The sequence below is a fragment of the Lygodium microphyllum genome, chromosome 27, assembly GCF_053477565.2.
Source record: "Lygodium microphyllum isolate KBCC chromosome 27, Lygodium_microphyllum_v1.1.10, whole genome shotgun sequence".
Taxonomy (NCBI): Eukaryota; Viridiplantae; Streptophyta; class Polypodiopsida; order Schizaeales; family Lygodiaceae; genus Lygodium; species Lygodium microphyllum.
The window spans coordinates 104,203,401-104,215,515 of NC_141161.1; the positions used below are offsets into that span (position 1 = coordinate 104,203,401).

The following is a 12,115-nucleotide window of genomic DNA, read 5'->3' on the forward strand; positions in this document are numbered from 1 at the left end:
AAATGTGCCCTTTGTGCCCTTGGGGCTGTTTGGGGTGTCGAGACATTTGGCAGTGAGGTCACACCCATCCCATTGCATGTCATGATCAGAGCACAAACAAATTAGACAAGCATTGCCAGTGCCCAACAATGTAGATGCAACCTCAATAGGGAAAAAGAGCTTATGAAGGAGGAAAAAGACGGACGCAAAGGTCCCTCTTAAGACTGAAGGTGCGACAATGCCAGTGATTGGCAGGTCACGGATGCATAGGCAGAAACTACCGCTCCAAAGACGATAGAGAAAGGGAGTGCTAAGGTAGGGCAGTATCCCCATCCTAGACACCAACTAGAGGTAATAGCCAAAGTTAAGGAGTGTGTAAAAGAAGCCCAGGAGCATCTCAAGGATATTGAGCCTATCTTGGAGGACGAGATCAATGATCTCTCTAGTGTAAGAACGCCACTTTCACCTACATGACCAAGGTCGAGAGACACTCCCATGCCACAGGTGGCACCACCTAGGCCAAGTTTAGATGCCACGGGCCAGCTAGTCAATCAAGATGAGTGGCCAAGGAGCAAAAACCTAGGAGAGAGGCAAGCAACCAGCAAGCTCCTCGCAACATTAGTGACCACCCTAGTGACCCTGAGTTTAGGAGACCTGCTTAGACAACGCTCCATGCTATGGCAGGCCTAGGAGATGTCACACAAAAGGGAATTGTAGATACCGGGGTGGGAGTGAGTGTGTTGAGCCATACTGTGCTCCAGGCTTAAGGAAACGCGCCTGTCAAAACCACTAGATTCAACGTCACTCTAGCTAACGGAATGAAAGTAAGGCCATTTGGAGTCTTAAAGAATTGGCCAGTGAAGATCGTGGGTGTCCAGTTCTATGTGAATTTCATTGTCATGAAAGGAGTGGACTACAACATTCTGCTAGGACGACCCTGGATGAGGAATGCTCGAGTCATTGAAGACTGGATCAATGGTCCAATGTTCCTAGGGAATCGAACGAAAGCGGTGAAGGTCGAGATGGACACTTGGGAGACAACCCCTGTCGACCTAAATGCCATCTTTGCCATGCTCAAGGGTGATGCACCAATAAGGAAGTCTCACGGACCTCTAACCAAATACATCCCTTGTCCTAAGGATGAGCGATATTGGATGCATGTCCTAGAGACCATCAATCTCCCATTCTTAGACAAGGAGGAGACATATAAATAGGCTTCAAAAATCTCAAGTGTCTCAAGGAGGGAGGCCATAGTGCCACTCTATATGATGACCAGGAGCTCAAGTAGCCAACCTAGACCCATCTCTTCCCATGTTCCTAGCAAAAGGCTATAACAGCACGAGATCCTCAAGTATCTAGAAAGCAAATTGATTGGTAACCCCTTGTAAACCTCAAGCCCCTAAGTGACCTCCTAGACAATTCTGAGTGGAAATGGACTAGGGTGCATGACCTAAACTTAATGTACAATTACTCCTTAGTCATCGACAAAGGACAGGCTGGAGACGAGAGCCTACAAGCAGCCACAAAAAGTCGATTCCAATGAAGATGAGTACAAGGACTGCCACTCTAATAGTGAGGAAACTAAGGAAGAAGTAGACACCATAGAAGGAAGGGTGATAGAACAGTTCAAGGTTGACTCCAAGCCCCAAAAAGGGAGTACTCACAGGACTGAGAGAGGAGTCATGCAGATGGAATGTGATTGCTCCTGGTTGGAGCAAGTGGGAGCTATCGATTATGAACAAGAAGGGATAGCCCAATCACTGACAACATCCTTGCTTAGGACAGATGCACCCACCGAGGTTCGACTACCATGGGAAGCTTCTTCCTCTAGCAAGGATTACAAGTTTAATTCTAAACCGAAGGTGAGTACAAAGAGCAACCGCGAGATACCCCAACCCCCTAGGACCAAATGCACCAAGGGGAACCTGCCAGTCCTCCTAAGGCACCAGTGATTGAAGGAAAAAAAGAGAGGACATGCGAAGGAGGAGGAGACGGAACGATAGAAGAAACCACAAGACCTACCGAGACGCTTTATGAAGTTTAAGAAGGAAGACAAAGTAGTGGTCCTATTGGGAGAAAAAGGACAAGGACAAACAAGTGAGGCAATCGAGGGACCCGCCAAGGTCAAGAAAGTCAACTTGGCTGGGAACGGTAAGAAGCCTTGATTGGTATTTATAGCTGATGCCCTGATCGAGGAGGAAGAGGCTAGTCTCATTACGCTCTTGCAAGAGTATGTGGATGTGTTCGCCTGGTCCTTAGATGAACTCAAAGGCATGGATCCTAGAGTGGTGATTCATAACATACCAACAGCCCCTCATGCGGTGTCGGTAAAACAATGATTGTATCCTATGAATCCAAAACATGCCCAAGCCATGAGGACGAAAATCAATAAACTAATGAGGGAAGGATTCATTTACAAGATAGAGCATACAGGCTGGGTATCACCAATTGTGATAGTCATGAAGAAGAATGGGAAGATACGAGTGTGTATGAACTATAATAAGGTTAACACTACGACAAAAAGGGATAATTATCCATTACCATACATAGAGCACATGCTTCGAAGGGTAGTAGGCAAAGAGGCCTACAGCTTCTTGGATGGCTACTCAGGATACAACCGGGTGCAAGTACACCTCGAAGATAGGCACAAGACCGCTGTCAAAGAGATCGTGCAAGAGCTGTAGAACACGGGGTTCAAAGTACAGCAATGGAAGAGTCTAGCAAGAAGAACTCAAATTTTTGATGTCAAAGTTCACTATATTGCTTGTCATAATCGTAGAGTTACAACAAGAAATGGAGCAAACCCATGTTCTTTATATGCTGTCATGAACAGTTTTGGTATTTCAACAAGTGATCCTCTCCTTGGTAACCAAAGATCCTTATATTTTATTTCAATTTTCACTCTTCCTTAGGTTTTAATACAGTTTAGGGTGATCTGTAAGCAAGCTGGACAGAATGGTTCTCCTTCTTCAAGCTCTGATTCATCTTCATCAACAACTGTTGCCTTTAACCGCAATACATTTGCGCAGAATTAGAGATAGATTCCACATGATTCAGTAGAACATAGCACAATCGGTTCTTCAAAAACAATAAGTGGCCAAAACCAGCAGCAATTCCCTGATTGTATTTGTCTAAATCCTTCGGCTATGTGTTGAAGAAGAAATTCAGAATTTCTCTTCAGTCCAGGAAAGCTGCCAACTTTGAGCTTCGGAGAAAGTTAGGGGATAATCTCCTCATCAACGAATATTCCAATTACTGTGAACTTAATAAACTTCCCATTGTTCTCAAGTAGAGTTTGTGAATTGCAGTTTCTGTAGTTCCATGTGTTCTCGTTTGAATTCAAACCTGTTCCCTCAAACCTTCATCTATTTGTAGTTCATCATCAGCTGAAAGCCTGAAATTCCCGTTATTACTCATTGCTTCAAGGTAAACCGCAACTAGTGCATTGATGGAACTTCCCAAACAGTTCCTGCAAGGATCACAGACATGTTTGAAAGCTAAATTTGCTGCAGCTGCGGATCCTCAGGAATGGCTGGCTAACCCCTTCGTCAGCAATTGCAATAAAGCCTGGGCTTTACAACAGCCTCATTGTGTGGAACAGATTTCCCTTCTTCTTCAATACAACACGGAGCTTTGAGAACTTGTCTTCTGGAGAGATACAGCTGGATGCACTGATTGAGTGGGAGTGCCCAGCGGAGACTCTTTCTGCAGCGTGTAAACCTTTTCGCCATTCTCTTTGAACAGAAGCAGCTGCCGCACCAAGCCAATCATCTTTGTACAGACGAGCAAACTGAGATGTTTGCAATTACAAGCTTTCTATCTCCTGTCACTTGATAGTGGTTTCAAAACCAGTTTTGGATTGCATGGATTTGATCCTGTCACATCAAACTCAAGATTGGCACTCAACTGAAAGCCTTCGACGTGTTGCCGAAATTTCAAGAAGACTTCTTTCGGCGTTCAATCGATACTATACAAATCATCCCACGATGTAGGCTCTTCCAGAGAACTGGAGTCCATCATTGAAGACTCAAAGGTACCTGTTGGCATGGGCCAATCCTCAAACTTTCCATGTGAGCCAGGCTTCACGTTCCTTAATTCTCACACAAGACGAGCCTTTCCCCTCGCAAGACAAATAACCATGAACCCGCACGGCCTAGATTTTGTGCAAATTCCCCTCTCCTTTCGCCATATCAAGCTCCAACATTAGTCTGCCCCCTTGGTCCTCTCGTCCGCAACACAGCCCGCCATCAAGTTTATGACGCCACCTTAGGAAGAAAACAGAAGGCATCAGATAGTGCTCTTTGTCACCTGTGTCCAGAACTTCAGGGCTCCCCAAATTCTGCCGAAGCGCTCTCAGGAAAATGCTCTCCCTTGACGATTTTAGCTCTCCCCCCTCTCCAATCCAGGCGCAGCCCGCCATTTTTGCCTTTTCAAAAATATCCCCCTATCTCCCCAGAATAGGCTAGCTTTTCTTTTCTTTAGAACTTCTTGCCTACAAAAGATCAAGTCAATAATTGATCACCACCTACTGGTAGGACCTGCTGGATCACTAGAGAACATATGCTTCACACGTGCCAAAATTGAGTCCTGAGCAGGGTCATATGGATGCTCTTTGGAAGGTATCTCCAGAATGGCAGGCACTGGCCTGTCGTAACTGTCGACCAGGAACCGTATCATATTTGCAATATGTTGATTTATGAGAACAATTGCAATATCTTCCCTGGCTGTGAACTCCTTAAAGGTGTCTTCGATTGTTTTCACCGTAGTCTTGTTATCCACAATCAGATAGTTGGTCTTCCTCCTAATGTCAACGTGGCCAACTCCTGCTAGAATGAAGCCGGTCGCGGTGTCCTCGTCTCCAATGACCGCTATGAGGGAAGAATTTGTTGAAGCCATGACTCCACTTCTTTATAGCACTTCAATTGCAAATACATATTCATGGCACCATCAAAACATGGTTGGAGTGGTTTGAGATCAGTCTTCTCAACTTCAGATAGTAACTCCAGAACATAATCAGTGTGCAATGCATTAAGGGAATATATACATTGGATGCGGGTACTGAAAGGACGGATTATCATAATGCATCAATCACACACAATGAATCACACGCAGAAATTAACACAAATGCACAACAAAAGAAATGGAGGTGTAAACGACTCGGATGCGCAGCAACACGACATCCACCCCCTCTAAACCTGCGCATCCTCCGGATGTGCCAACTATCCAGGATCATTCAACTCCACAAACAGGTCAAGTCCATCTTCTCATTCTAGTAAACCTGTTTCTCCATCAGCTTCATCATCCCTATGAAATTTCTGCCCCTTTCGAAACAGCTGATAGAGAACATCTGCAATATGAGCAAAATGAGGAATCCAAATCATGTAAAATACACAAGCTCCCACAAATCTTCGCACCTCTGAAGTAGTCGAGCAATACTCTGCAATCCTGTTTATGGCATCCACCTTTGCAGGAGAAGGCTTTCTGCCATAATATCCAACCATATGCCCAACTATGATGACTTCATTAACAGCAAAGACAGATTTCAGCCCTGAAAGTGTCAAATTTACCTCCTCTAATCGTGTCAATATTTGTTCACAAGCAATCAAGTGATCAGCCACAAACTGTCTACATCCACGCAAATCAAGACTTTCATTCTTTTCTTCTTCTGCACAACCCTTAATAGGCACATCATCTAGAAAAGGCATGGTATACTGCGGAATATAGTCTCGAAGAACTCTATGCATAGCATTCATCATATGAGCAACTGAGTTTGTAGCACCTTGAGGTAAGGTACACATCCTCACAAGACCAATAGGTGTCCACATAGTAGTAATATCCCTGCTTTCCAAGGCAAGCTGAAACTGATCATAACCTGAATACAAGTCACCTAGTGAATAGATGGCTCGTCCTGCAAAAGCCTCAGCAAATTCATCCACAATTGGACCTGTTCCCACATTCCTGATTGTCACTTTGTTCACGGGCTGCATATCCTGAATAAATCTCAAAGTACCATTCTTCTTTGGTACAGTAAACCACCTGTTAGAATAGGGTGCAGAAGAGGGTTCCAAAATCCCCATTTTAATCTTCTCATTCAGCAACTCTATCAGCTTTGGCAAGTGTGCTTTAGGCACAGGTATAGGACGTATATTCCATGGTACATGAGGAACAATGAAGTTGACCATAGGTGCAACCAATTCGGGACTAATGCAGCCAATTTCATGTGGAAAGAAAGCAAATGCCTTACCATGACGTCCAAGCATCTCTCTAAAACATTCTTTTTCCACAGGAAGCAAAAAATCTTCATTTCCAATCTTCAATTCTGCAAGAGTTTCAGCTGTAAACTTATGTCCAATATTTGCAGGATCCCTCAACATAGGCTGCTTCATAGCTTTTTCAATCTGTTCATCACTATCAGAAGGAAGCGGGCCTGCAATCGGCTTAACCTTCTTATCAACTGTTTTATATTTTGTGTCAACCTTGGCATCATTCAAGCACTCTTTCCTTTGCTGCAATTTCTGCAAATTTTCAGCATCTTTCAACTCTGTTGGCTGAAAAATTTCAGCCTTTAGCTCTATGGACTGCATGGGTGCAGCCTGAAACTCTGTATGCAGAAATTTTTCTGCATTCAACTCTGTTGGCTGATTGAATTCAGCCCTCGGCTTTATGGACTGCATAGATACATCCTGAAACTCTGTATGCAGAAATTTTTCTGCATTCAACTCTGTTGGCTGAATGGATTCAGCCCTCTGCAATTCTATTAGCTGATCAAGATCAGCCATAAATTCAGTTTGCTGAGTTTTCTCAGCCTCTAACTCTGTTTGCAGCATAAAACCAGAAATTTCCTGAAACATATCCAAGGTTTGCACAGGTATGATCTTTGAACCCTTGCATACATTAGTTTTCAGCATTGCTCTCATCTCAAACAATGTATCTGCTTAAGACATCCCTTCATACAATCCATCCACATGCTCTTCTGCTTGCAAAATACCTGCATTCTTCAACTCTTTCTCCTTACGACCAATGTACTGCCTGGCAGCTCTAGGCAAATCTGAAATTTTCTGATAACTTACCGAACTATCTGAAGTAAACCCAACAAAGTTATTGGAGAAAGACTGGCTGCCAGGAGGCGAGATCTCCTCTTTTCTCCACTCCGTACCACTGGCGTCTCGCAAGACAGCGGTATCTAATGAAAATCCAACTCCTTCGCAGGTAGTGGTGCCTCACGCAAGGAGTCCCTGTTTCTCGGATGATTTACCCCAACAGTCATAAACTGAACAGCTCGCATACCATCTTTACTGCGTATCCGCGCATAAGCTGACCCATCATCCATCACTTTTGTTTCCATTCTTGCTTCTGTAATGAAAGGCTGTCCAAGAATAATCGGATAAAAGCATGAATCCTGAACAAAGCAATGATAATCCTCTTCAACATTACCAATAGAAATTCTGATACTCGGACAAGCAGCATACATATCACCAAAAGTATTGTTGGCGGCTCTCATACGCCAGCCATGCTCTGCATCCATAGGCCACTTGCCACTCTCATAAACACCTCGAGCAATAAGATTAATTTCAGAACCATGATCAACTAAAGCAATCAAGGGAATTTGTTTCTCTCCAATCCTTACCACTGTCTCAGTGGTTGCTCTAGCCCAATGACTTCGTGAAAAATGGCTGCGAGGAATGAGAATAGGGGACTCATCATCTTCATACTGCATAGGCTGCACTATTTTCTCCGATTGCGGATTAACAGAAGCATTCTCAACCATCACTGCATCATCATGCTCTTCCTCAAGAGCTCCATGCCACAATCCTTGTAAAGCAGGTCCTTCCATCGCATGCCGTTTCCTCCGCAAAAGATCCTGCATCTGATCCTGTATTTCTCTTCTAGCAATCCCAAGAGCCTCTCCAACAGTAAAAGTGACTTCACTATTCAAAATTCTTTCATGAAAAATCTTACTCATATCCGTTTGCATATCAAGGTCTGACAAGAGCTTGAATCCTGGCTCTTTTCTTGGTTGCCTCTTTTCTTTCTGCTTATCTCCCATTGGTTGATCGGAACCTATTCGAGCTGGAGAATTTGACATAGGTGGAGCTGTAACAGGTGGTGAAACAAAGTCACCCCCTCTAGTCTTTTTGGAGGAGCTAGGACCCTCCTCATCTCTTCTTCTCTTTTCCTCAACCATGGCATCTAAACCCTGCGTTTTAGCCATATAAGCAAAAATAGAATACCTGTCAACAGGAGAATCCCATCCTGTTTCTCCTCGGATGCTAGAGCCCACACAAGTCATAGTAGAAGTTTGAACTTTCTCTCTTCTCGCTATCTCCAAGGCAGAAGACCATAAAGCAGAGTCTCCATCAGATTTCTGCTCTAGCTGGACTCCAAAAGCTGAAGCATCTCCTCTAACACTCACATAAGCTGATCGCGCAACCATATCATCAACAAGCTTCTTCATACCTCCCTTACCAAAGTTCGTGTCAAGAGGAGCGTCAGTCTCTGTCAGCCATATCTTCCCATCTTGTCCCCAAAACACTACATTCTTCTTACGTGCTTCCTGAAAAGCATCACAATCTCTGCAGTGTTGGTGCTCTGTACTATCACACCAAATACATCGACGCCCTTTTCTTTGACCAGCTGGAAAAGCAGTCACTGGAGCAGGTGCTACAGCAGGTACTGACATAAGTTGCTCCTTTAACTTACCAACTTCAGCTTTGACTGCTTCAATCGTCAAATCCGCCAAGCCTTTAATAACATCATCTACAGATAAGGGCACTGGAGCAGCAGGATTTGGTGGATTCATAACAGGAGGAGTAGGCTTAGGCAACGAAGTTGCAGCAGGGGTAGAAGAAGAAGTCTCCAAGGATTTTTCAGGAATTGTTCCTGTATTTCGATGCAATCTGACTCTCCTGCGCTGCTTCTTGACAAGAGCATTCACAGCATCAATGACATGTCTCCACTCAGTCTTTAAACCTGAATCAGTAGCTTGATCTTCCAAAAGATCATCCAACTTTTCCTGTAAATCAGCATCTGCAGCTTGCAAAAATAACTCCACTTTCTGCATCTCCAAAGCTTGCTGTTCAGTCCCATCCAACTGATCATAACGGCTTTCAAATTCTCGCAGAAGAGCGGTAACAGAAAGTCCCTTATTAGGCATAGAAACCCATGCTAAAAAATTCCTGCGATTCATAAGACCTGTATCCTCCAGGAAATATTCATCTTTTAATGCCTTTTTAAATTCAGCCCAACCTGCATGTGCCTCTTGAATTTCTGCAATTCGACCTTCAAGAGCGCGCACCACGATCCGCAAGAAGTAGCGGCTCCAAACATCTTGAGAAACCCCAAAAAACTTCATCTTTTCTTCATACAAATGCAGGTAAGTTGACACTTGCTGGCCATTAAACTGCTTCATCTCCTGTTGGACAGCTTTCAAGGCATCCATAGCATCACTGTCTCGTTTTGCATGAACTTGCTGCTGCATATACATGGTAAATGACTGAAACAGGTTCTTCATGACATTATCATCCGTCATCTCTTCTTGCGAGTCTCCCATCTTGCTGATGACGCAGCACCTTCACGTCGGGTTCACCAAAAATGTCAAAGAGATCGTGCAAGAGCTGCAGAACACGGGGTTCAAAGTACAGCAATGGAAGAGTCTAGCAAGAAGAACTCAAATTTTTGATGTCAAAGTTCACTATATTGCTTGTCATAATCGTAGAGTTACAACAAGAAATGGAGCAAACCCATGTTCTTTATATGCTGTCATGAACAGTTTTGGTATTTCAACAAGTGATCCTCTCCTTGGTAACCAAAGATCCTTATATTTTATTTCAATTTCCACTCTTCCTTAGGTTTTAATATAGTTTAGGGTGATCTGTAAGCAAGCTGGACAGAATGGTTCTCCTTCTTCAAGCTCTGATTCATCTTCATCAACAACTGTTGCCTTTAACCGCAATACATTTGCACAGAATTAGAGATAGATTCCACACGATTCAGTAGAACATAGCACAATCGGTTCTTCAAAAACAATAAGTGGCCAAAACCAGCAGCAATTCCCTGATTGTATTTGTCTAAATCCTTCGGCTATGTGTTGAAGAAGAAATTCAGAATTTCTCTTCAGTCCAGGAAAGCTGCCAACTTTGAGCTTCGGAGAAAGTTAGGGGATAATCTCCTCATCAACGAATATTCCAATTACTGTGAACTTAATAAACTTCCCATTGTTCTCAAGTAGAGTTTGTGAATTGCAGTTTCTGTAGTTCCATGTATTCTCGTTTGAATTCAAACCTGTTCCCTCAAACCTTCATCTATTTGTAGTTCATCATCAGCTGAAAGCCTGAAATTCCCGTTATTACTCATTGCTTCAAGGTAAACCGCAACTAGTGCATTGATGGAACTTCCCAAACAGTTCCTGCAAGGATCACAGACATGTTTGAAAGCTAAATTTGCTGCAGCTGCGGATCCTCAGGAATGGCTGGCTAACCCCTTCGTCAGCAATTGCAATAAAGCCTGGGCTTTACAACAGCCTCATTGTGTGGAACAGATTTCCCTTCTTCTTCAATACAACACGGAGCTTTGAGAACTTGTCTTCTGGAGAGATACAGCTGGATGCACTGATTGAGTGGGAGTGCCCAGCGGAGACTCTTTCTGCAGCGTGTAAACCTTTTCGCCATTCTCTTTGAACAGAAGCAGCTGCCGCACCAAGCCAATCATCTTTGTACAGACGAGCAAACTGAGATGTTTGCAATTACAAGCTTTCTATCTCCTGTCACTTGATAGTGGTTTCAAAACCAGTTTTGGATTGCATGGATTTGATCCTGTCACATCAAACTCAAGATTGGCACTCAACTGAAAGCCTTCGACGTGTTGCCAAAATTTCAGGAAGACTTCTTTCGGCGTTCAATCGATACTATACAAATCATCCCACGATGTAGGCTCTTCCAGAGAACTGGAGTCCATCATTGAAGACTCAAAGGTACCTGTTGGCATGGGCCAATCCTCAAACTTTCCATGTGAGCCAGGCTTCACGTTCCTTAATTCTCACACAAGACGAGCCTTTCCCCTCGCAAGACAAATAACCATGAACCCGCACGGCCTAGATTTTGTGCAAATTCCCCTCTCCTTTCGCCATATCAAGCTCCAGCATTAGTCTGCCCCCTTGGTCCTCTCGTCCGCAACACAGCCCGCCATCAAGTTTATGACGCCACCTTAGGAAGAAAACAGAAGGCATCAGATAGTGCTCTTTGTCACCTGTGTCCAGAACTTCAGGGCTCCCCAAATTCTGCCGAAGCGCTCTCAGGAAAATGCTCTCCCTTGACGATTTTAGCTCTCCCCCCTCTCCAATCCAGGCGCAGCCCGCCATTTTTGCCTTTTCAAAAATATCCCCCTATCTCCCCAGAATAGGCTAGCTTTTCTTTTCTTTAGAACTTCTTGCCTACAAAAGATCAAGTCAATAATTGATCACCACCTACTGGTAGGACCTGCTGGATCACTAGAGAACATATGCTTCACACGTGCCAAAATTGAGTCCTGAGCAGGGTCATATGGATGCTCTTTGGAAGGTGTCTCCAGAATGGCAGGCACTGGCCTGTCGTAACTGTCGACCAGGAACCGTATCATATTTGCAATATGTTGATTTATAAGAACAATTGCAATATCTTCCCTGGCTGTGAACTCCTTAAAGGTGTCTTCGATTGTTTTCACCGTAGTCTTGTTATCCACAATCAGATAGTTGGTCTTCCTCCTAATGTCAACGTGGCCAACTCCTGCTAGAATGAAGCTGGTCGCGGTGTCCTCGTCTCCAATGACCGCTATGAGGGAAGAATTTGTCGAAGCCATGACTCCACTTCTTTATAGCACTTCAATTGCAAATACATATTCATGGCACCGTCAAAACATGGTTGGAGTGGTTTGAGATCAGTCTTCTCAACTTCAGATAGTAACTCCAGAACATAATCAGTGTGCAATGCATTAAGGGAATATATACATTGGATGCGGGTACTGAAAGGACGGATTATCATAATGCATCAATCACACACAATGAATCACACGCAGAAATTAACACAAATGCACAACAAAAGAAATGGAGGTGTAAACGACTCGGATGCGCAGCAACACGACACCGCATTTGCTACTGAGTGGG

At 43.9% G+C, this 12,115-nt stretch overlaps 2 pseudogenes; both read right to left on the minus strand.

Moving 5' to 3' along the window:
- Positions 1-4,467: 4,467 nt before the first annotated feature.
- LOC148012673 (V-type proton ATPase subunit F pseudogene) lies at positions 4,468-4,890 on the minus strand (annotated as a pseudogene).
- A 6,518-nt stretch (positions 4,891-11,408) lies between these two features.
- Positions 11,409-11,826, minus strand: LOC148012674 (V-type proton ATPase subunit F pseudogene; annotated as a pseudogene).
- Between the last annotated feature and the right edge of the window lie 289 nt (positions 11,827-12,115).